Source organism: Symphalangus syndactylus, chromosome 4, assembly GCF_028878055.3.
Source record: "Symphalangus syndactylus isolate Jambi chromosome 4, NHGRI_mSymSyn1-v2.1_pri, whole genome shotgun sequence".
NCBI lineage: Eukaryota > Metazoa > Chordata > Mammalia > Primates > Hylobatidae > Symphalangus > Symphalangus syndactylus.
In genome coordinates this window covers 106,803,906-106,830,071 of record NC_072426.2, presented here as the reverse complement: position 1 = coordinate 106,830,071, position 26,166 = coordinate 106,803,906, and the positions used below count along the sequence as shown (strand labels likewise).

Sequence of the window (26,166 nt, the reverse complement as noted above, 5' to 3'; positions counted from 1 at the left end):
AAGATTGTATTTTTTACAGATGACTGAAACAATATGCATTCAAATTCTTTGCTATAATGTAACCATACCACTCTTCCACTAAGAAAGAAATCAAATTCTCTTCTCCTTGAATCTGGGGATGCCTTAACATTTGTTTGTAACCAACAGAATGTAGAGGAGATGATGCTACTTGACTTCTGCAGCTTTGTCCGAAAAGGCCATTGCTTCTTCCTCTCTTTAAATGCTCGCTCCTGGAAGCTCCCCCTCAGAAATCTCCCTCTTGGAACTCAGACACATGCTCAGACACCTACCCTAAGCCACATGGAGAAGCCACAGGTAGGTGCTGTGCTTAGCTGATGAAGCAGCCAATGTGCCAGACAAATATGTGAACAGGCTCCATGAAGATTCCAATCCTCCAAGTTCAAGTCTTCCCTGCTGAGGCGCTAGACATTTCTGAGCAGAGACAAGCTATCCCTGCTGTGCCCTTTCTGATTTCATAACCTATCTATTTCCTGAAAACATAATGAAATGGTTGTTTTATGCCACTATATATAGGACACTAACTGGAGTATTTACCCTTACCTAAATACGTGGCAATTTCACTGAAGAATAACAAAGGAAATTAGATGATCTTACAAATCTATCTGATAATTTGCTATTCAAATAGTTATTTTAAAAACTATATCATGAATATGCAGAAAACAACAAAAAAGCACAAACCTGATAGAAAAAAATGTACAAAACTAGCAAAGGTCTTGAAAAGAAACTTAAAATCCATATGGTCAATAAGCATTAAATACTCAATTACATTAGTCATTGGGGAATGTAAATGAAAACTGTATGTAATACAACTCACCATACCACAAAGGCTAAAGTGAAAAACACCAAGTGTTAGTGATATATAAAGTAACTGGAACCCACACTGTTGGTTAAAGTATAAATTTGTACAACTCTTTCAGGAAATGTTTTTGAAGTGCTTACTAATGTGGAATATGCCCAAATTGTAAGCCAGAGAATTCAACTTTTAGCCATAATAGCAATAAAATTATGTACGTGCATTAACCAAACAAAAATAAAACGTGCTAGAATATTCATAACTGTTATTGTGAACCTAAATGTCATCAAAAGCAAAATGGATAAATATACTTTAATATAGTCAGTGTAATACTATATAGTAGTGAGAATGAACAAACCAGCACAAATAGATGTACATAAATATTACAAACACAATGTTTAGTAAAAGAAGACAAACATGAAAGAGGATGTATAGTGTAAAACGTATAGTATACGATTTGCCTGCAAATCGAAAAGCAGGCAAAAAGTAATATAACTTTATTACAAGACTGAGTTCTATGTACCTTTTAGAGGAAAGGGGTTAATAATGCTAAAGCAGTCCAAGAGCAGAGGTTCTGAGGCTGAGGGTGTTGGTAATGCCCTGTTTCTTTGTGGATGGGGGTTGATTATTTTGTGGCTCAGAAATGATACTTCAAAATGAAAGCCACAAAATTCACCTCAGAAGCAAAAGTTTATCTCTGACCTTCACTTGCCCTCCTGTCTCTGGCTCCTTATTGTCCCCTGAGGCTAGCCACAGAAACTATCATCCCACTTCCCCAAGGCAGTTATAGAAAGTGGAATGAAAATGTGGTACATATATACCATGGGATACTATGTAGCCATTAAAAGGAAGGAGATCATATCCTTTGGAGGACATGAGTGGAGCTGGAAACCATTATCCTCAGCAAACTAACACAGGAACAGAAAACCAAACACCACATGTTCTCACTACAAGTGGGGGCTGAACAATGAGAACACATGGACACAGGGAAGGGTACAACAAACACAGGGGCCTTTGTGGGTGGGGCGGGGAGAGGGAGAGCATTAGGAAAAATAGCTATGCATGCTAGACTTAATACCTAGGTGATGGATTGATAGGTGCAGCAAACCACCATGACACACATTTGCCTATGGAACAGAGCTGCACATCCTGCACATGTACCTCAGAACTTAAAATAGAAATTAAAAATAAAAAAAGGCTAGAATCCCTCTTCCCCAAAGCCAGTCATAAAACTTAAAAATAAGAGTGTAACTTACCCCCACCTTCCTGCGTAAAGCTGGCCATAAAGAAATTATCTGACCTATTGAGAGGTGACAGCATGCTGGCAGTCCTCACAGCCCTGGCTTGCTCTCGGCATTTCCTCTGCCTGGGCTCCCTCTTTGGCGGCACGTGACGAGCCCTTCAGCCCACTGCTGCACTGTGGGAGCCCCTTTTTGGGCTGGCCAAGGCCGGAGCCCACTCCCTCAGCTTGCAGGGAGGTGTGGAGGGAGAGGCGCCAGCCGGAAGCGGGGCTGCGCGCCGCGCTTGCGGCCAGCTGGAGTTCCGGGTGGGCGTGGGCTTGGCGGGCCCCGCCCTCGGAGCGGCCGGCCCGCCCTGCCGGCCCCGGGCAATGAGGGACTTAGCACCCAGGCCAGCGGCTGCGGAGGGTGTACTGGGTCCTCCAGCAGTGCCCACCCACCGGCACTGCGCTCGATGGACCTTAGCTGCCTTCCCACCAGGCAGGGCTCGGGACCTGCAGCCCGCCATGCCTGAGCCTCCCACCCCCTCCTTGGGCTCCTGTGCGGCCCGAGCCTCCCCGACGAGCGCCACCCCCTGCTCCATGGCGCCCAGTCCCATCAACCACCCAAGGGCTGAGGAGTGTGAGGGCGCGGCGTGGGACTGGCGGGCAGCTCCACCTGCAGCCCCGGTGCGGGATCCACTGGGTGAAGCCAGCTGGGCTCCTGAGTCTGGTGGAAATGTGGAGAACCTTTATGTCTAGCTCAGGGATTGTAAATACACCAATCAGCACCCTGTGTCTAGCTCGAGGTTTGTGGATGCATCAATCGACACTCTGTGTCTGGCTGCTCTGGTGGGGCCTTGGAGAACCTTTGTGTCCATACTCTGTATCTAACTGATCTGATGGGGACGTGGAGGACTTTTACATCTAGCTCAGGGATGGTAAAAGCACCAATCAGCCCCTGTCAAAACAGACCACTGGGCTCTACCAATCAGCAGGACGTGGGTGGGGCCAGATAAGAGAACAAAAGCAGGCTGCCTGAGCCAGCAGTGGCAACCCGCTTGGGTCACCTTAACACACTGTGGAAGCTTTGTTCTTTCGCTCTTTGCAATAAATCTTGCTACTGTTCACTTTTTGGGTCCATGCTGCCTTTGAGCTGTAACACTCACGGCGAAGGTCTGCAGCTTCACTCCTGAAGCCAGCGAGACCACGAGCCCACCGGGAGGAATGAACAACTCAGCACCGCCTTAAGAGCTACAACACTCACCGCGAAGGTCTGCAGCTTCACTCCTGAGCCAGCGAGACCTCGAACCCACCAGAAGGAAGAAACTCCGATCACATCCAAACATTAGAAGGAACGAACAACTCTGGACGTGCCACCTTAAGAGCTGTAACACTCACCGCGAGGGTCCGCGGCTTCATTCTTGAAGTCAGTGAGACCAAGAACCCACTAATTCCACACACACTATCTTGTTTTGATTGTAGGTCATAAGACTCTCATTCCAGAGAGGGCCCTGCCCCATACCAAGAAGGAAGGAATGCTGCACAGAGAGGCAAAGAAGAATCTAAACAGACAACCTAAACCCTTGCTGAGCTTCTCCATTCAGTCTTCTAGCATTCGATCATACCATTTGGGTCCAATATTATTTCTACACAGCTGTCCATACTTTGTCAACCCTAAGCAAAAAATGGACAGTTTCCCGTATATCTTTGGGTCTTCATTCTGAAGGCTCCCGTGTCATGTAAAACTACAACCAGATAAATTTGTTTGCCTTTTCTCCTACTAATCTGCCTTTTGTTGGCTGATTTTCAGCAAACTTTCAGAATGTAATGGGGAAGTTTTCCCTTGGCCCCTACCATTACTTCAGTTTCATTTGTGGAGATTCATAGTTGTAAATTGTAGTATGTGTATGTTTTTGTATATTTAATATATTTCAATTTAAAGTTTTTAAAAATAAGAACAATTATGGAGAGAAAAGGTGGATATCCTACAAAAGAATGAAAATAGCAGGAAGCCCTAGTAAAATTACATATTTTCAAAGAATTAGAAGAAAATAGATGCCCATCAAGAATTTTATGGCCAACTATTCAATAATGAGAGTGAAAAAAATACAAAGAACCAACATGGAGAACACATATCCAAAATAGGAATTCCTAAAGTTTTCCAACTCTGAAGGAATTTTTGAAATACACAAATACACAAATTTATTTGTGTATTTCAGATACCAAAAGTACTGCATCAGATGTACAGTATTTTTGGCATCTGAAATACACAAATAGATACGAAAAATATGAATCAGTATAGCGTAGTAGTAGAAAGACATATGGGTATTTAAGACAATTGTTAGCATTTCAAAATGCAATCAGGGTTAAGAAGGGTTAGGATTAGCAAAATCCCATATTTAAATTCTAAGAATGAAGAAATGGTAACGTTTAAATCCAGGTTGTCAGCTACTAATATTTTTTATATTCCCAGGTGTTTATTTCTTCATCTCAATTAGATTGCAAATTTCTTAAAACCGAAGTCTTTTTTGTTTTGGGTTTTTGTTCTTTTTGACTTCTTGGGCAGTAGCATAGTGGTTATTTCACCTTCAAAAGTGATTCTGATATTGAGATGTAATTGTTTGTTAGATGGTGCATTTAATTTAGTTGTATTATTTCTGGCCATTTTTTTACTTGAAAATTTAGAAATTCTCTAAACAAATATATAATTTAAAAATATTAATGCAAGAATAATGGTTTCATGTACTTGTTCAAAGTTTTCACTCCAATGAAATAGGCTTGTTTGACCACTCAAAAATTGTAAGTACAGAACATTTTATGAATCAATTCACAACTTGTGGCCTATACAGTGTTTCTCTTTTCTTAACAATCAAGTTTATTATGAGGTAGCCACCTCATAATGTAGTGATTGAAAGTTTGTACACCAGCACCAACAGTGTGTTTAAATATTGGCTGTGCTAGATATCTTGAATCAGTCCCAGAATCACACTTTGCCTGAAATTTCTCACTTATAAAAAATAGTAATAATGTGATAATATATGAATAAATTTATATAACAGAAAATGTCTAGATTTTAGTAAGTAATCAATGAATGTTAGCAATTAATAGCATGAAAAATTCTTTGATAGAAAATCATCTATGTCTTTAAAAAATTCCTGTGTTTGAATTTGCTTTTAATTTTATTTAAATTTTTTTCAGATTTAATTTAAAGTTTACAGGTTAATTTACATTTATCTTTCAAGAGACCTATTTTGCCATTTGAAGTTATAAATTATTCTGCTTCAAAAAATCAAAAACATGTTAACATAAAAGATAAAATATTAATAACTAATTGTACTAATGATGGTTAATTTTGCAATTAAGTTCAGATTGTTTCTTTTTAGAAATTGTATAGAATTAAATTCTCCCATTTGTGAAGTTTTTTTCACATAGTTCAAGTAATGAAAAATGTATGCATGAAGGTTTTTAAAATATCATTCTATAGTTTCCTTTTTAATCTAGATTTTTTTACCTTTTTCAAACTAGGCTAACAAACTGACCTTCAGAAATAATGCAGAAAAAAGTTATTTTAGATGAAAGATAACGCCCCAAAACTTGCCCACTTCTGACCATTAAAAGATTTTGATCACTTCTCTACTCATGTTTGATGATGAAGGTGAAAAAACACTAATTAGAATTTTTTTAAACTTGCTTAATCTTTTTCTTGTCTATATCTCAGGGAATGTGTTTGATCCGAAGAAGTGATTTAGAATAAATTTCAATGAGTACAAGAGGAATTTTAAAAAGGTAATGAATTTAACATCTGATGAATTCGAAATTTTATGTAGTTTTGTATAATATCAATTTGGCAATCTCAAACCAAGAAATATATTAAGGTAATGTGTATATATTAAGTATCTTAGCAATTTTAGTATCATTTATATACACATTTTATTAATACAAAAAGTTATTGAGTTTAATAGTGAAAACTATACAGAACATTTAAAACATCTTAAGTGACAAATTATTTAAAAACATTTTCATTGTAGCATTTTCAGTTCTACAATGTTTAAACGAAAGCTATAAAAATTTACAAGACATTGCATAATTAAAGTAAATAGGAAACTTCAATTTTTGTAAGCCTTATTTTATGTGTATTATAATACAAATTTCTTGTAGCTTCCACAGGTGGATAGGAAATCTTTTAAATAGTAAAATCTCAGATGAATTATTCCATATTGCTGTAAGTTAAAATGCAGTAGAAACTTTTTCAGATAGTACTCAAATTGTAAACATCTTGTTTGTTAAAAAAGCCAGAACATTCTACATACTCTTACCATCCCAACTAGATAGAACACAAATTAGATAGAACAGACTGCTTAGATGCATAAAACAAAAGGTAAAATCTTCTTAACTAATGACAAAGACCAGCAACTGGCTTTTCCTATGATAAAAAGTAAAGTTTAGAGAAAATATATTTTACAGAGTTTAATTGAGCAAAGAACAATTTGCAGATTAGGCAGCCTACAGAACCAAAATAGGTTCAGAGTAACTTCAGGGCTGCCACATGGTCAGGTAAAATTTAAGACAGAAAAAGAAGTGATACACAGAAAGTGAAAGTGAGGTACAGAAAACAGGAAAATTGGTTACAGCTCAGCATTTGCCTTATCTGAATACAGTTTGAGCAGTCAGCTGGCTGTGATTGGCTAACACTTAGCCACAGTGATTGAGATTCAGCTATTTCTTACAAGAGTAGGCTACAGTCTGTTTACACATCCAATTAGGCTACAGGTCACTATGTAGCAAGAAACCCTTAGGCCAAACTTAAAATATGTACAAAGGCAGCTTTAGGGCAAACTTAATTAATCATCTACCATGAAAAGAGTAGAAAAACATTGAGAAAAGAAAATAGATCAGAGCAGTATGAGCTGTTTGGTATGTAAAATTTATCAGGCCGAGAAAGACATGAGTACCTGACTTCAGTTGTCTACCCTCTCCTCACAATTATGCCCAATAGCATTGTTTAAAAGCATTTTTTTTTCCTTTTTTTCTTCCCCAGTAGTTTCTTGACTAGCTGCCTCATTCATTATCTTCATGTTCCTGGAATTTGTAATACACAACAATGTATAGCCACTGAATAGCTTATGTTATTTTAACGTGAAATTTTGGTAACAACTTAGAAACTGCCTCTTCTTTTTTATTTTAAAAACCCACTTGTAACTGTTGTTAATCAACATATATATTCTGGCCACAGTGAATCTATTCTCTGGTGTTGCAGTCCTCAAACTTGGACCAAATATTCTCTATTTATATTAATTCTGGCTCAGCTTCTTCCTTTATGTTGACAACATGAATTAATACAGATATTTGTAAGAGTGGAGAGTGAGAATCTATAGAAATACTTTGAAGGTCTATATAAAAGTATGAATTATAAACAAATGAAAATTAGAAACTAGCTGCAACTTGTCTCTCAGAGGTGCCCAAGAGCATTTGTCACTGAATACTGAGCAAATCAACGTAGAGCAATGAAGAGACACACAAAGAATAACGATGGGCTTGATTTCTCCCTGTTCTATTGCCATTTTTATAAAGGTGTGTAAAATCTGATACATCTTTTTTTGGGCTTATCCATGATTTTTCTGATTTAGTCAATAATCGTTATAGCAAACCCAATAAGTTCTTATTTGTGTTGGATCGTGTTCTAAAGGACTTCCTTTTAATATTCACAACGAGCTAGATACTGTTGGGACTCAGAAAGGAAGACTGGCACTTCAACATGCTGAGAGGCCTTAGAAGCTTTCTTAGAATCCGGGTACCTCTAATTTTGTCTGGTGTCCCCCAACTCCCAAGTGCAGGGAGGGGTTTTCTTTTCGATTTTTACATCTTACCAACAAATCTCTCCGTAAGAAACACAATTGTTTCTCTGTGAAATCTTATGATCTATGTCAGAAAAGAAGACTGGAATGCAAATGCATCTGGAGAGACTTTTTCACAAAATAATGTTTGCCACTTGGAAGTATTCAATAAAGAGAATAACTTACAGGTGAATTCTGTCCATTTATTCCCTTTAATAATTATTGGTTGCTCCTCAAGAGAATGCTCTCCTGTAAAATGTATACTTTTTCTCCTATTAATCTGCTTTTCTCCAGTTGATTTTCAGTGGACCTTCAGAGGGTGATTGTCAGGCCTCTGAGCCCAAGCTCTGAGCCCATCCCCTGTGACCTGCACGTACACATCCAGATGGTCAGTTCCTGCCTTAGCTGATGACATTCCACCACAAAAGAAGTGAAAATGGCCTGTTCCTGCCTTAACTGATGACATTATCTTGTGAAATTCCTTCTCCTGGTTCATCCTGGCTCAAAAGCTCCCCTACTGAGCACTTTGTGACCCCCCACTCCTGCCTGCCAGAGAACCCCCCTTTTTCCTTTACCTACCCAAATCCTATAAAACGGCCCCACCCCTATCGCCCTTTGCTGACTCTCTTTTTGGACTCAGCCCGCCTGCACCCAGGTGACTAAAAGCTTTATTGCTCACACAAAGCCTGTTTGGTGGTCTCTTCACATGGACGAACATGAAATTTGGTGCCCTGACTCGGATCACTGGATTCAGAGTCCAGAGTGCTGACCATGATCCCCTATCTCTGCCCCCGATCACTTATTTCCACGCCCGGACCCCTTATCTCTGCGCCTTATCCCTTATTTCCGCACCCCGACCTGTTATCTCTGTGCCCCCATCCCTTATTTCCGCACCCTGACCTCTTATCTCTGCACACCAATCCCTTATTTCCACGCCCTGACCTCTTATCTCCTCACCCCGACCCCTTTTGCGCTTTTCTGGAGGGTGAGAACCCCCGAACCCCTTCCCTCTGTGTCTCTACTCTCTCTTTTCTCTGGGCTTGCATCCTTCACTATGGGCAAGCTTCTGCCCTCCATTCCCCCTTCTCCCTTAGCCTGTGTTCTTAAAAACCTAAAACCTCTTCAACTCACACCTGACCTAAAACCTAAATGCGTTATTTTCTTCTGCAATGCCGCTTAACCCCAGTATAAACTCAACAGTGTTCCCAATAGCCAGAAAATGGCACTTTCAATTTTTCCATCCTACACGAGCTAAATAATTCTTGTCGTAAAATGGGCAAGTAGTCTTTTACACATCGATCCCTCCCCTGGTCTGTGTTCCCAGTGCAACTCATCCCAAATCTTCCTTCTTTCCCTCCTGCCTGACCCTTCAGTCCCAACCAAAAGTGTCGCTGAGTCTTTCTAATCTTCCTTTTCTACAGACCCATCTGACCTCTCCCCTCCTCCCCAGGCTGAGCTAGGTCCCAATTCTTCCTTAGCCTCCGCTCCTCCACGCTATAATCCTTTTATCACCTCCCCTCCTCACACCTGGTCCAGTTTACAGTTTCGTTCCCTGACTAGCCATCCCCCACCTGCCCAGCAATTTCCTCTTAAAAAGTTGGCTGGTGCTAAAGGCATAGTCAAGGTTAATGCTCCTTTTTCTTTATCCAAATCAGATAGCGTTTAGGCTCTTTTTCATCAACTATAAAAACCCAGCCCAGTTCATGGCTCATTTGACAGGAACCCTGAGATGCTTTACAGCCCTAGACCCTAAAAGGTCAAAAGGCCATCTTATTCTCAATATACATTTTATTACCCAATCTGCTCCCGACATTAAATAAAACTCCAAAAATTAAATTCCAGCCCTCAAACCCCACAACAGGACTTAATTAACCTCACCTTCAAGATGTACAATACTAGAGTAGAGGCAACCAAGTAGCAACATATTTCTGAGTTGCAATTCCCTGCCTCCACTGTGAGACAAACCCCAGCCACATCTCCAGCACACAAGAACTTCCAAACGCCTAAACCGCAGTGGCCAGGTGTTCCTCCAGGCCCGCCTCCCCCAGGAGCTTGCTATAAGTGCCAGAAATCTGGCCACCAGGCCAAGGAATGCCCGCAGCCCAGGATTCCTCCTAAGTCATGTCCCATCTGTGCAGGACCCCACTGGAAATAAGACTGTTCAACTCACCTGGCAGCCACTCCCAGAGCCCCTAGAACTCTGGCCCAAGGCTCTATGACTGACTCCTTCCCAGATCTTCTCCGCTTAGCAGCTGAAGACTGACACTGCCCGATCCCCTCGGAAGCCCCGTAGACCATCATGGACGCCAAGCTTTAGGTAACTCTCACAGTAGAGGGTAAGTCCGTCCCCTTCTTAATCAATACGGAGGCTACCCACTCCACATGACCTTCTTTTCAAGGGCCTGTTTCCCTTGCCTCCATAACTGTTATGGGTATTGACAACCAGGCTTCTAAACCTCTTAAAACTCCCCAAATCTGGTGCCAACTTAGACAATACTCTTTTAAGCACTCCTTTTTAGTTATTCCCACCTGCCCAGTTCCTTTCTTAGGATGAGACACTTTAACTAAATTATCTGCTTCCCTGACTATTCCTGGACTACAGCCACATCTCATTGCCACCCTTTTTCCCAATCCAAAGCCTCCTTTGCGTCCTCCTCTTGTATCCCCCCACCTTAACCCACAAGTATAGGATACCTCTACTCCCTCTTTGGCGACCGATCATGCACCCCTTACCATCTCATTAAAACCTAATCACCCTTACCCTGCTCAATGCCAGTATCCCATCCCACAGCATGCTTTAAAAGGATAAAACCTGTTATAACTTGCCTGTTACAGCATGGCCTTTTAAAGCCTATAAACTCTCCTTACAATTCCACCATTTTACCTGTCCTAGAACCAGACAAGCCTTACAGGTTAGTTCAGGATCTGCACCTTATCAACCAAATTGTTTTGCCTATTCACCCCGTGGTGCCAAACCCATATACCCTCCTATCCTCAATACCTCCCTCAGCAACCCATTATTCTGTTCTGGATCTCAAACATGCTTTCTTTACTATTCCTTTGCACCCTTCATCCCAGCCTCTCTTCGCTTTCACTTAGACTGACCCTGACACCCATCAGGCTCAGCAAATTACTGGGCTGTACTGCCACAAGCCTTCACAGATAGCCCCCATTACTTCAGTCAAGCCCAAATTTCATCCTCACCTGTTACCTATCTTGGCGTAATTCTCATAAAAACACACGTGCTCTCCCTGCTGATCATGTCCAACTGATCTCCCAAACCTCAATCCCTTCTACAAAACAACTCCTTTCCTTCCTAGACATGGTTAGATACTTTCAACTTTAGATATCTGGTTTTGCCATCCTAACAAAACCATTATATAAACTCACAGAAGTTGACCCCATAGATCCTAAATCCTTTCCCCACTCCTCTTTCCATTCCTTGAAGACAGCTTTAGAGACTGCCCCCACCCTAGCTCTCCCTCATCAGGGAAGATGAGTTTCTTTTTTTTCCTTCTTCTAGGATAGTAGAGAGCGGTCTACAGCCTGAGACCCATCACCAGGTAAGAAACTGGTTTGGGACTCTGTCTTGCAGGTTGCTTTTAAATGACTAAATTTAGCATTTAACAACCAGCTAGTGTTGATTTCTGCTTACACTTAGAGCTCTCAGAAATCGTATAATTTGTGTGTTCATTGTTAGTTTTGCTTAACTGTTTTGTTGTTTGTTTCTGTCTTGGTCAAATCCAAAGGGGAACCCTAAATTATAGGGAACAAGGCCTCTGAAGTGGGAGGAAAACAGCTAGCAAAATACAAAAAAAAAGAAAAGATTTTAATTTTAACTGCTTAAGGGGCTTTATTTACATAATAAGGGCACCTTTATGCCAGGCAGACTGAACTGAAAGAGCAACGGCTGTACTTCTGAAATAGCAGCATTTTGTCCTAGCTGAAATATGGTAATAAGATTTTCAAAAAAAATTTTTTAAGGAGCTCAGTGATTAAAATTCAACTTAATTAAAAGTCTAACATCCAAGATGTATGAGTGTCTGTGTGCGAGTTTGTATTTGAAAGGCCTTCATGTTTGTGTTTCTTTATTTGTTTTTCTCTCCTAATATCTTTTTTTTTTTGAGCAAAAGTTTTTTTTTCTTAGTTGACTGAATTCTGTTTTCACCTGATTTTTTTTTTTTTTTTTTTTCTAAAATAGTTATTGCAACAGAGGCTACTCTTTGGTTTTTAAGAAAGAGTGTGGCTGCGCATGGTGGCTCATGCCTGTCATCCCAACACTTTGGGACACCGAGGTGGGCAGATCACGAGGTCAGGAGTTCAAGACCAGCCTGGACAACATGGTGAAACCTCATCTCTACTAAAAATACAAAAATTAGCTGGGCATGTTGGTGTGTGCCTGTAATCCCAGCTACTCGGGAGGCTGAGGCAGGAGAATTGTTTGAACCGGGACACAAGAGGTGAGGTTGCAGTGAGCCGAGGTCATGCCACAGCACTCCAGCTTGGGCTGCAGAGCAAGACTCCATCACAAAAAAAAAAAAAAAAAAAAAAAAAAGTGTAGTTTAATTTTATGTATAATTTGGCTCAAAGAAAAATAAAAACATCTCCCTCTAGCACCACCAGATTTTCTTCTCTCTGTACCTTATGATGCAAATTTTGCTATTTGATTTTCACCTGAGTTGTTTCCTTTAATGTGCAAATTTAAGGCTATTTAGCTGACAACTGCCTAGGGCTGTGAAAGAGGTTATCAAGAATCTGAAAGTCTAAGATAGAAAAAAAAAATAGGGCGGGCGTTTCTTTATAAACCTATAAAATATACTTCTATGGTCATGCCTAATATACATTTACATGTATTTATATGTTCTGTACAAAATGTTTCACTACTAAAAATATATAAAAGAGCTCTAATTAAGTGCTTAAAGAAAATAAAAGCGCTTAAATCAGCTACTAAAAAAGAAACGACTAGTCAAATGCTTTTTCAAGTTTATGTAACTTAAGTAAAATCTTTAATAAATAAGCTAGCTTTAAAATTATTGTTAAGTAATATTAAAAGTGTCTTAAGGAATTACCAGCATATATTTGTGTTGCGTTTATTAATCAAGCAAATTTTATACTCTTCTCTGCCAAATACTATAAGGTGTCAAAATTTGGCATAGGAGATACAAAACTATAAACCCAGCCCAAATCAGAATGATCTTTGTTTGTATAATTTTTAATAAATTAGACATTTATATGGGTTTAATGAAAATAGCTGCATCTTGAATTTAGTAAGATTACCTTAACTTCTAATCCTGCGGTTTTAGGCAGTTTGGTCCACAGCAAATAAGGAGGTTTATTTTGGGAAAGGACTCTTACTATCTTTTTTTCAAAGCTAAACTTTAAGTTCCTCTCAAAGTTACTTTGGCCTATGCCCACGAATGAACAAGGACAGTTTGGATGTTAAGACCAAGATGGAGTCAGTTAGGTGCAATCTTTTTTCACCGCCTCAATTATAATTTTCCAATGGTAGTTTCATAACTTTAAATCATGACTATCAGAGTTTTCATAAATAATCTAGGTAAACAAAATAAAATAAGTAAATGTAATGGAATAAATACTTGTAGTCAAACTGGTCTTAATTTAGAATATACGGTTATGTTAAATTAAATGATGGATATTTCATTATTTGGGTATTTTCCAATAAATATATACTGTAGGAAAACATTCTTGCTAAAAGAATGTGTCTTTTTTTTTTTTTTTTTTTTTTGAGACAGAGTCTCGCTCTGTCGCCCGGGCTGGAGTGCAGTGGTCGCCCGGGCTGGAGTGCAGTGGCGCAATCTCGGCTCACTGCAAGCTCCGCCTCCCGGGTTCACGCCATTCTCCTGCCTCAGCCTCTGAGTAGCTGGGACTACAGGCGCCTGCCACCGCGCCCGGCTAATTGAATGTGTCCTTTTTTAAAAAAAGGTGAACAAGTTTTGTTTAATTCAAAGTCTATTTAAAGGTTATGTATAAAACAAGGTAAAAGGAACCAGGAGTAAAAAAAATTTGTAAAGAAAGTTATAAAAATAAAGACTTTTTTTTTGAGGTAAAAAAGCTTAAAGATAAATAATTTTATTTAAGAAATAATCTTCTATGGTAATTTTAGTCCTAAAATAAAATAACTGGTTGTTTGAAAAGGAGGGATGTTCAGGAAAACCAAAAAGTCTGAACATGTGATGAACAGTCAGCATAAGTCACAATAAGAAGATTTATATGTATTTTTGGCTGGGTGCAGTGGCTCAAGCCTGTAATACCAGCACTTTGGGAGGCCGAGGCGGGCGGATCACGAGGTCAGGAGATCGAGACCATCCTGGCTAACACGGTGAAACCCCGTCTCTACTAAAAAAAAAATACAAAAAATTAGCCAGGCGTGTTGGCGGGCGCCTGTAGTCCCAGCTACTCGGAGAGGCTGAGGCAGGAGAATGGCATGAACCCAGGAGGTGGAGGCTGCGGTGAGCCGAGATCGCGCCACTGCACTCCAGCCTGGGGGGCAGAGAAAGACTCTGTCTCAAAAAAAAAAAAAGATTTATATATATTTTTTAAATTATGTAATTGTCATATTATTATTAAGTTTTGGTTTGCTTAACAAAAGTGAGATACAATTTTTTTTAATTAAGGCTATTACATCCATGTATCTTCCTGTATGTGCTTTTAAAGTCCTTGTAACACTGAGTTACAGGGCTTTAACTCCTAAGTCTAAAAAGGACACCATGTCCTGCTAAATCTTAAACACTGACAGCAATTAAACCCTCATCTTCAGGCCCTGTAGAAGATGCCAATCAAAATAAACTGCATTCCTGGACACAGGGCAAAAGAATTAAAGCTATTAAATTCCTCAAGGCCCGGTGACTATCACAGAAGAGGTGGACACGTGAGATTACAAGGGCCGATTTTGAAAAATAAAATATATTCAGTTTCTCTATAAATTAATCATTAGTGTCAAAGGCACACTGATGCAAAACCAGTATATGGCCCCCTGTGTCAGATTAACAAGGTTTTCTTGAAGCATTAACCAACTCCTTAATAAAGGTTATAAAAGGCTTATGGAAGTTATATTTTATAATCAAGATTACATTTTATAGATTGTTTACAAAATTTTGAAAAAGAAAAGTAATTGGCTTCTTGCTGTTTTTATTAGGGTTTCCTGTTTAGAAAATTAAGTCTCCTCTCTCTAAGAATGAAGGTCTTCATCTTTTTTTTTTTTTTTTAAATCCTCCAGTTATCACTTTGGTTAAATAAATGACTTTACAATGACCTGTAATCCTGTTTTGTAATACCAAGTGTTTTAAACCTTTTGTATTTGATGAACTTCCCAAAACTAAATTATAAATTATGTCTTTTTCTAATCTAATTAAACCTTTAAGACATTAGATTTCCTAAAGTCCAAAAATCACATATGTTGGCTTATTTGGTATAAAAATTTTACAGGAAGCATTTGTCAAACATGAAATGGTGGTTGGTTTTCTTTGGGCTGTATTTGTATTTATATGTTATTGGTATATGTTCCAAAATTATGAGAAACTCCTATAATTCTGATATAACAGTGTACATTATCAGTAATAATCATAATTGTTATGTTAAAATTATTGTGTGCCACAGAGGAAACAAATTTCCTTGTCAATTGTGTCTTTGAACTATGGCTGCCTTAAAACGTTTTTTCATCCATGGACAATTGTTGCCTTATTTTGGGCCTCTTTAAAAGGTGTTTTATAATCAGCTATAAAACTCCACAGGTGCTCTGAAATGCAGGTTTCTGATAACTTTGGGGATAGTGACATCAGAATAGAGGAAAAACTTTCAGGATTCATGGAGAGCTAAAATGCTCATGAGTCTCAAGCAGAACAGGAATTAACTTCATGGACGGAAACAATCTTTTTGACTTTTGCTTAAAATGTTTGCTGATCCTTTGTTTTGTTTTTCAGAATCTTAAAACTTTTCTTTTGAGCTATTGACAGCTTTTAACAATTTAGTATACTTCTTATGAATAAAATTTGGAGCATATTTGTTTCTACCTTTGGAATTTGGAAACTATTTGTGACTATTGTTAACTTACGGCAATACAGTTATTTGCATAAGTGTAATTAGATTGTTTTCATTTGTAACAGGACACAATTGGAGAAATTATTTTACCAAGGCTTTGACTGGAATGGTGTGCTTTCCTTTAAGGAATAAACTTGACTTATGGAGCCAATAAAGCCCTTTTGAAAAACCGGCCTCATGTTTTATGTACACAGTCCACGTGCAGGGGTTCTGACCTGTGGTAAGTAAAGAATGTTACTTTCTGACAGGCACAGAAGCCCCCAGGTTCATCTTGGAACCTCAAGAGGAGAGGAAATTCACCCAACTCATAGGTATTTGATGGCACAAAGTCATGGCTGGGCTTGGCTTTAAAAGTCTTGTCTGAGATTCATTCGATGGAACAAAGTTCCATCAAAGCCAATTTCAAAGCCTATGTAAAAAATAGTTGTGCTTGCTGTGCTGTATACAAATAATTAGGCCAAGTACAGTAAGCGAACCAGTCCTACTATGATCTGTCTTTCGTAAAATGAGAAACTTGAGAGAGAAAAAAAATTATGTTTTAAAATGATTTTATGCCTATTGTTAGATTCTAGTCTTTTCTAATGTTTTATTTTTTAGTGTTTATTATTTTCTACAGTTTGGACCGAATTCTAATTTTTCTAGGCTACAACTCTTCAAAATAATGTTTTTAATTTTTTCTCCTTTTTTTCCATTTTTCCTAATTTGAAGTCACTGAAAACTGAGCTGTGCCTTCTTGAAACCCTGCAAACTGAAGCCAGATGACTTAAACTTAGAAGAAAATAAGAGTAACCCATTTACATACATAAACCTCTTTCATACCTGCCTACTAATGTATGGACTTCAGAGTAATGTGGCCTGTATCAATTTTTCCAGGATTATTTGTTGTTGTTTTTTCTCCCTTTCTCCCCTCTATTTTCTCTTTACAGGACATGAGACTTCACAATCTGCTAAACATGAGCTTTTGGGACCTACTCATCTAAAAATAAACCATCCTAGCCATGAGAGATCAGATGAAACCTGAGGCCAGAGACTTATTTTTTTGTAAAATGCTTTCTACAAAAGATTTTAAAAAAGAAAAGGGGGGAAATGTGAAAGGAAAATATCTTGGGCCCCTTCAAGCTGGAAACCACTCAGGGCAAATCTCCCTTGCATTCTATTCAATGTAATCCCTCTGCTCACAGAGATAGATGCATATTCTGATTGAGCTTGCTTTAAGTTGTTTCTGTTTTTCTGGACAGAAATAGTGGACTCCTTACATATATTGATTGATATTTCATGTCTCCCTAAAATATACAAAACCAAACTGTGCCCCGACTACCTTGGGCACATGTCGTCAGGATTTCCTGAGGCTCTCATGGGCGCGTCCTCAACTTTGTCAAAATAAACTTTTAAATTAACTGAGATCTGTCTCTGATTTTCTGGGTTCTCAAGATTATTCCCTAGCTGTTAGAACTGTGGCCTTCTTTTTCATTGTTTCCAGAATTATATATTGGTGTTTAACAATAGCTGATTGTTAATCTCTTGTGAATTTATTTTGGTTGTTCAGCTATTGTTTTGGATTTTTTTAAGTTATTTAAAATTTTCCAATTATACTAAAGATCTATCAGCAGCTTTTTAATAGGAATGTCCAAAAGTTGGAGTTCGAGAGAAGTGGAGGTAAGAAGGAATTTTGATCAATGTGCAAGTGTTATTTAAAAAAAGCTGAACAGAAACTTAAGCCACCTTAAATGTTACACCAATTTATTCATGACAGTACACTATATATAGGCCTGATTTTGCACTTATATCTGCATGAGAAAAAAATGAAAATTTAAGTTGCTATAGTCTCATGAAAGCATCTTTTGAAACTTAACACTTGATAGTCGTTAAAAGAAAAGAAATATGGTCTTTAGCAGGGAAAGAAAGAACTCATTAGCTATCAGTATTTTGTTTCACTTGATGTTACCATTTAAAATAAGTTAACAAGTTAGTATTCTAATTATAATATGACTGTCACAAAAATGAATTACTTTACCAAGGCAGTCAAATTTCTATGGAAATTGTACTGGATGTGAATAAAAGGCCTATGCTTAGAGTCTTATCTTCCATTTTAGAGTTCTGTGGCCTTGGGCAAGATACTTTAAGCTCTCTGATCTTTAGTTTCTTCACTTTTAAAGTGAAGATACTAAAATAGCTTATATTTCATAAGGATAAACTAGGTAAAATTACCAAGGCTAAAACATATTGATATTTGTTAAGCCAAAATTCTTTAAAGAATCCTTTGACTAAATTAAAACTGAAAAGCTTAAAACAATTAGATTAATAAAGTCCAGCCATTAAAAGGTGAGAGCAGAACTGCCTGCTATAATTACTATTTAATTAGTATTACTATTAAATTACATTCGTATTAAATATCTTATAATTTATATTTATATATATATTAGAAATATATTTATCAAGAAAACTATACCATTAATTATTATATGATAGCTGATCTGATATTTAAATGCAAGTTAAGGGTGTGATAACAGTATCCACACTATTGTCATAGCAGCCATTTGCCCTCTATCTAAATGAGAAAAAGTATTGGTGAACATTTAAAAAATCTGGATATTTTTCTGAATTAAAAATATTTTTCAGGTGGAGCCAAATGTCTAAGTTATTCACTATCATCATTTACACAATGTAATAGAAGCCTTACTCGAACACAAATAGTTCCCTTTTTCACACTAACATGTACATTCTATTGTCTGCCAAATCTAGATATGAAAAGTGAAGAGAAGCTAAAATATTAATCCCATCTGACTAAAAAGGCTTAATGTAAAACTAGTAAAAATATAAGAATGTCTTTTTGTTCCTTGTACAGTATTATCTATACCAGCCAATAAATTATAGTGCATATCAAATTAAACTCTAAATATGAACAAATTAAAGTATATATGTTTGTGATGAATTACTTTTGTTTTCACAATTTACCACTTTAATATTAAAATGCAAGACTTGTAAACCTTTATTTTTGTTTATGTACAAGATGCTAAAAAATATATAAAGTTATGGATTTCAGTACTTAACCTGTGCATCGCTAGTCCCAAAGGGCCGTAAGTATATGAAATATAGCAGCTGGGAACAGGTTGAAGGTGTCTATTTTTCAAATACTTTATGTTAAAATGTATTTGTTATGGAGACTCATTATAATGCTATCTGCAGGGCCTAGACTTAAGAAAACTGCCTTCTAAGGAAGGTATACTTCATTATGAGTCTCTTTGTAACTTAATATGTAAATTCTCTTGATTATGACCCAATGATATCATTTAATATTAAATTACATGTCAAAAGTTTCTGATTTGTAAATGTATTTAAACGTGCATATATTAACACAAATTGAAGCATAACATTGACTTAAATTATTTATTACTGAGTTCTTTCATGATCAAATATTCAGTATTTTATATTATACACAACAGATAATATTCAATACTCTAGATGGACTAGGTTAAAAGTAAATATGAAATCTAATATTTCATTATTTGCCATTAAAATATTGCTGGAACCATGTTTGTATTCTCAAGAGAAGCCATATCAAGTGTTGGCAACTTATATTTTCTCTCTTTCCTGTTCCATAGTAATTTTAGTACTGCTTCCATAGTTGATTCAGTAGTCAACGTGAACTTATCAAAAAAAATGTTTTTTCACCAAATTAATTTAACTTTTGGTTTGGGTAGCATTTCCAGTTTATAATTGGGAGGAAGTTTTGGATGTAGCAGATGTTGGTTATTAGAAATAAAACACATACAGGCTAACAATTTATCAACATTCTTTAGAGATTCTGGTACTGCACAGAATCTTTGATTCATTCCCTTTTGTGGTCTTTTCTTTTCTTTTCTTTTTTTTTTTTTTTTTTTTTTGAGACAGAGTCTTGCTCTGTGGCCCAGGCTGGAGTGCAGTGGTGCGATCTTGGCTCACTGCAACCTCTGCCTCCCGGGTTCCAACGATTCTCCTGCTTCAGGCTCCCAAGTAGCTGGGATTACAGGCGTGTGCCACCACACCTGGCTATTTTTTTACTTTTAGTAGAGACAGGGTTTCACCATGTTGGCCAAGCTGGTCTCCAACTTCTGACCTTGTGATTCACTCACCTTGGCCTCCCAAAGTGCTGGGATTACAGGTGTGAGCAACCGCGCCCAGCCCAGCCTTTTCAACTACAATAATCTATGACCAGATCCTGTTTTCAGGGCTATTTGTTAATTTCATTCTGTGCTACGAAAAGACCTTCAGTGGTTATGTTACTTGATCAATGGTATGACTTCAGTGTGGCTGATTAGCTTTGTGGTTCCTGTTTTCCCTCTCATGTTCTGGTGTGTTTTGTTTTCCATTACTTAAACATTAATAACAGACATTGAATTTTGATATATATATAATATGTATAATATATATTATATATAGTCAGTTTATTTTGGCTTAATTTGAGAGTTAAGTTCAAAATAATATATATTATTAATATATAATAATAATAAATAATATATATAATATATATTTTATATATATGTAAACATAGGTTGAAATCTTTATGAAGAACACTATTGACCTCTTCTATCCTGTCTTGGCCTAGGCCTTGGACGTTAGGTATTCTATGTATGTCTATGCAGACAACACATGGGATGTTTACTTATCTCTATGCTCTATACAATGTTACTCTTCTAAATCTTATTAAATGTTTACTGTCAAATTCTCATATACACTTCATTTACGTACTATTTTACCTTCAGTGCTCCTTATGACAGAGAAAGGCCCTGTAACTTAAGTATATGTTTTGGATTCACTGGTGTTTTCAGTTTTAATTCCTAATAAAATTATTAATTTCTATTAATTTTACCTCTAAAATTTCTTCCTTTGCTCTTTTATTTTCTCAATGTCTGTTACTACTGTTCTGTTCTGACCACTGTAACACCTACAAACTGGTGAGACAACAAAATCCTTTAAACTGGCATCCCTGGACCTAATAACCCATATCAGCCACTCAATCCATCGTTTATCCATCCTTTACCCAGTAGCCAAAGTAATTATCAAGTAATTATCAAAGTAATTATCAGCAAGTCTGACCCTATCAGACTCTTGTTTAAACCCTTAAATTGTTCTAAGTCAAAATTTCTTGACATGATTTACAAGTTTTTTGTGATCAAGAGTCAGTGTAGCACTCTAAGTACATTTCTGAATTATTTTTATTACCATTAAGGTGCATGTTAATGATGTTTTAGCACATCTCATTATGTTAGAGAAGGATATTGTCTTCTCTGGAAATATTTTTCCACTATACTCACCTTTTTTTTCTTGTTATCACTAATTATTCCTCAGTTTTCTTTACCTGGGGTCACCTTTTCTGACATCCAGTACACACAGTTTGGAAGCTTTCATGTATGAATTTGTGCAATCTTAAAACCAAGTTCTTATCCTATAAGAGAAGAGGGCTCGTTTTACAATTTCTTATTTACTTGTCTCCTTCTAGCAGAGTCCTAAACAGAGAGGGAACACACAATAAACATTTGTGGGAGGCAAGAAGGAACAGGAAAAAGGGAAAAAGGGAGGAAAGGAGAAAGGAAAAAAAATGGCTAAAACAATATGAAAAGTAAAGTAATATTTTGATCAAAGAAGAAATATGTTGCGTAGTTACTCATCTATGCTTCATTTGTAAGAATTAAACCGTCCCTAATAACAATAATACTACCTTTATTATAATGAACATTATCATCTACCCCAATGTATTACATTAGGAATGATCACCAATGACAATTTTCCATATTGAAAATCAGACAGGCTTTTACTTTTCTTTCTTTCTATTGTTAGTTCTTAAAATGATTATGTGTTAAACGACACAATTCATTGGAAGGAGAAAAACATATCGCAAGTGACAAAATTACAATTATAATAGAAAGCAGTCTATTTGATATCTTTTTCATAGTAACACTACAACTTTTTAACATTTTAAAACTTTGCCGTTTTGAGTGCTATAATCAGCTATTAAATTGAACAGAATTGACAAAATGTTAAAACATGTAATATGATTGCTCATTTGTTCAATACTTCTACTAATTCAATGAGATTCATATGTAAGTTAGTAATCTACTCTGCTGCATGATTCATTATAACAGAACACTACTTAATTTGAAAGTCTCAGAAAGAGATGATAGTCTGTATAAACAAGTAAGTTAAATTATCTTGCTAATATAAAATTTAGAAGTTAGATCAAGAATATAAGAATCAAATTATTGGAAAGTTACAGTTAGAAAATATTAAGATGGGGTATTACATAAAAGGAGAGAGAGAGAAAGTTTTCAGCAATATTATTATTTCAATTTGTTTTTAAATTGCAGGTCCTAGGTCAGATATTTAAGGTGAAAAATTATTTATTCACATAATAGATATTGAATTTATTTTTTTTTTTGAGACAGAGTCTCATTCTATCACCAGGGCTGGAGTGCAGTGGTGCAATCTCAGCTTACTGCAACCTCCACCTCCTAGGTTCAAGTGATTCTCCTGCCTCAGCCTCCCAAGTAGCTGGGACTACAGGTGCCCGCCACTACGCTCAGCTAATTTTTTGTATTTTTAGTAGAGACAGGGTTTCACCATATTGGCCAGGCTGCTCTCGAACTCCTGACCTTGTGATTCACACACCTAGGCCTCCCAAAGTGTTGGGATTACAGGCATGAGCCACCACGCCCAGCCTGAAATTTTGTGAAGGTAAAAAATATTTGAGATCAGTGCTCAGTAATTCTTTGTGACTAAAGTATAAATTTGATTTGAAAATAAAAAGAGCATATAAATCTTACAAAATAACATGCTAGTGAAACTGTTATTTAAACATCATAGGTCAGGGGTGGTGGCTCATGCCTGTAATCTCAGCGTGTTGAGAGTCCAAAACAGGTGGACTGCTTGAACCTAGGAGTTCAAGACCAGCCTAGGCAGCATACTAAGTCCTTGTCTCTACAAAAAAACACAAAAACAAAACAAAACAAAAAAATTAGTGGAATGTGATGGTTGGAACCTGTGGTTCTAGCTTGTCTGGTGGCTAAGGCAAATCCTTAAGCCTGGAGGTTAACATTGCAGTGAGCCATGATCACACCACTGCACCCCAGCCTGGGCGACAAAGTGAGACCCCGTCTCAAAAAAAATAAAAAATAAAAAAAAAAGAGGAAAGAGAGAAAAAAAAATTATTATGAGCACTGTGGAAATATTGATATAAATTCCAGAAAATTGAGATGTAATTGTGAAAACTTACTCAATTACAAATTAGATAAACCTAACTAGAAAAATTCTTAGGGGAAAAAGGAAATTTCACTGAACCATCTCTCTTCCCTATCCCCATTCTCTTTCCCTCCATCCTTTCTCACTCCATCCATCACTCTGATCATCTTTCTTTCTCTTTCTCATTTCTTTGTCCCTCACCCATCTCGTTTTTCCTTTCACTGCACTCCTGTGTCTGTCATTTCTGTATGATCTTTCTTTTATATGTAGACCAGATCAGCTTCTTTAAAACAATAATGGCCAGGACTACCAAAAGCTCTAGTTCCTCGTATCTTCACTATTAAAAAGGAAGCACAGGTCACTAGACTAGGAATGGGTGTTGATTTGCCCACTTTGAGTCAGATGTCTGTGTCTGGCCTAAGCATAGCTTAGATTAAGTTCTTATTTCCAAGACAGAGGATTCTAAGAAGGTAAAAGCTCCCATTTGAACCAAATGGTTGGGAGAATTTTCCAGATACGACAGATGCTGCTTTTATCAGAAAAACTATATATGGCCTTTCTTCAGGTTTTCAGAACGATATAAAAACTGAAAGAGCGAAGGAGAGACCTGAGGTAAAATGTATACTTCAGGGACTATTTAAACATTAGGTAGTTAGAACTTGAATTAGAGCAGTAATAGTGGACAATAGCAATCAATCCATGGAATAACACAGAAAAACCTATGACATTTTTCTGAAGCATTTTTTTGGTTTTGTTTTGTTTTTTGAGATGGAGTCTCGCCCTGTCACCCAGGCTGGAGTGCAGTGGCGCAATCTCGGCTCACTGCAATCTCTGCCTCCTGGTTCAAGCGATTCTCCTGCCTCAGCCTCCTGAGTAGCTGGGACTACAGGCGCATGCCAACAAGCCCGGCTAATTTTTTGTATTTTTAGTAGAGACAGGGTTTCACCGTGTTAGCCAGGATGGTCTTGATCTGATCTCGTGATCTGCCCACCTCAGCCTCCCAAAGTGCTGTGCTGGATTACAGGCGTGAGCTACCACGCCTGGCCTCTGAAGCATATTTTCTAAAGTTGCATAACAATGTCAATGTATCAAGGAATAAACCAAGGTTTTTTATCTGTGAAGTGATCTAAAATTAACTAGAATTAGTCAATACATCCATTTAAAGCTTTTTATGAAAGCTACATCCTTCTCTCTCTACTTTCTGAGCTCTCTTTGCCTGACAGCAAACTTTTATACTTTGGCAAATTTGTTTTCTGGCATTCATCAAGAAGCTGTACACAATCAAACAGCAGAGGACCATGTCTATTCCTGTTCTAGGCGAGGTGAAAGCAAATAAAAAGGCTTGCAAATGGCATAAAGCCTCACAAACCCATTTCTGTTTGGGATCCAGCCTAGAGTGGAGTAATGGATATTTCGGCTCTTGGTTTGCCTGCTTCCACCTCAAAAGTTTGTTTACTCTTCGTGATTCATGATAATATCAATATTCTCCTAGTGCCTAAATTTTGTAACCACGAATGTATTTCGTTTTTCATTTCCATTCAATTACCCAGTACTAGCAGTACTTAAAACATTTTGGGTTCTGTAAATTTCTAGACATTGTACTTACATTTTCTCATTTAATTTTTCTTAATCTTTACAATAGTTCTGTCAGTTACTTTTATTCTCGTGTTTGAATAGAAAAAAATAAAATAGGGAACAAAGATTAAAGAAATTACAAAGGGTCAAATAAGTAGTAAATACGTGTGGGTTTCAGTCACAGGTATGGCTAATGCTATTACCCATGTTCTTTCCACTTCACCTACTGAAGCATTCAATTTCTTAAATACATTGCTAGTGTCTGCTGCTATTCCTTTAATTCAATTTCTATTACCTTATCTTTAGCTACTCCATTAAGTATGTATTGTACCTCAGGTCTCTCCCTTCTTCAGTACATTCCTCAGATCCCAGTCTTAAATTGTTTCTATTTTACCTCTTACATATTTTAATGTCTAATTTAAGTTTTTGAAGTATCCTCTAGTACCATACAATAAATATTTTAAAGAGAATATATATCCTAATTTATTTAAAAATGCCATCTTGTTTTGAATTTGTTGTTGTTGTTTGTTTTGAGACAGGGTCTCACTCTATCGCCTAGCCTGGATGGAGTGCAGCAGTGTGATCTGCAACCTCCGCTTCCCTGGCTCCAGCGATTCTCCCACCTCAGCCTCCTGAGTAGCTGTGACTACATGCGTGCACCACCACACCCGGCTAAATTTTTTTTCTATATTTTTGTAAAGACAGAGTTTCACCTTGTTGCCCTGGCTGGTCTTGAACTCCTGGGCTTAAGCAATCTGCCCATCTTGGTGTGCCAAGTCCTGGGATTATAGGCTTGAGCCACTGTGCTTGGCCTTATTTTTTTTTTCATATCCATGACTATTTGTCTTTTGTCCATCCTTATACTTTCTACTGGGATTTTAGATTATTTCTTTGCAAAATTATGTGTGTTTGTTCAGAATTTGTAATTTCAACAGTAAGTAAATCATTAGAAACTTGAGTTACAGCACAATGAAAAAGTAACACTGAGGCACTTTGTCTTAGCCACATGAAGCTGAATTTGTAATTAACATTTTTATCACAAATTAAAACTCATTTTCTCCTACTTGTTTGTAATCTTATTTAACTGTAAGTAATTTTATAATGGGATTGAAATATTATCAATCATTTTAATTTCATAGTTAGATTTTTACTATATACAAACTTTCTTCAGTGATTTTTTTTAATTGCAAGGAATGAGATAAATTAATGTAATCATGGGAAGGAAAAGGCTATAATGGCAGAGGGGAGGTTTGTACCAGATGTAAAGAGAAAGTAAAATAGAGTGATTCCATTCCTAGAAGTAAAGGGAGAAAAATGGAGGTGATAGTTGAAGGAAATTGACATAATCAGACAAATGTGTTCTAGCCCTTATCCTCCATGACAAAATCTTAGCAATTGCAACATAACATAATTTGAATGGAAATTCTAGAGATTGTGCTGTGATCCACTAT

General features: G+C 37.2%; 1 long non-coding RNA gene across 1 annotated transcript in view; it reads right to left on the bottom strand.

The window, feature by feature from the left end:
• LOC129480314 (uncharacterized) overlaps positions 1 to 2,289 on the bottom strand; it is a 40,493-nt gene extending 38,204 nt beyond the window's left edge. Inside the window, exon 1 of the long non-coding RNA XR_008656988.2 lies at positions 2,071 to 2,289. This is a non-coding gene — a long non-coding RNA (uncharacterized lncRNA). The remainder of the gene's footprint in view (positions 1 to 2,070) is intronic.
• Positions 2,290 to 26,166: the final 23,877 nt, after the last annotated feature.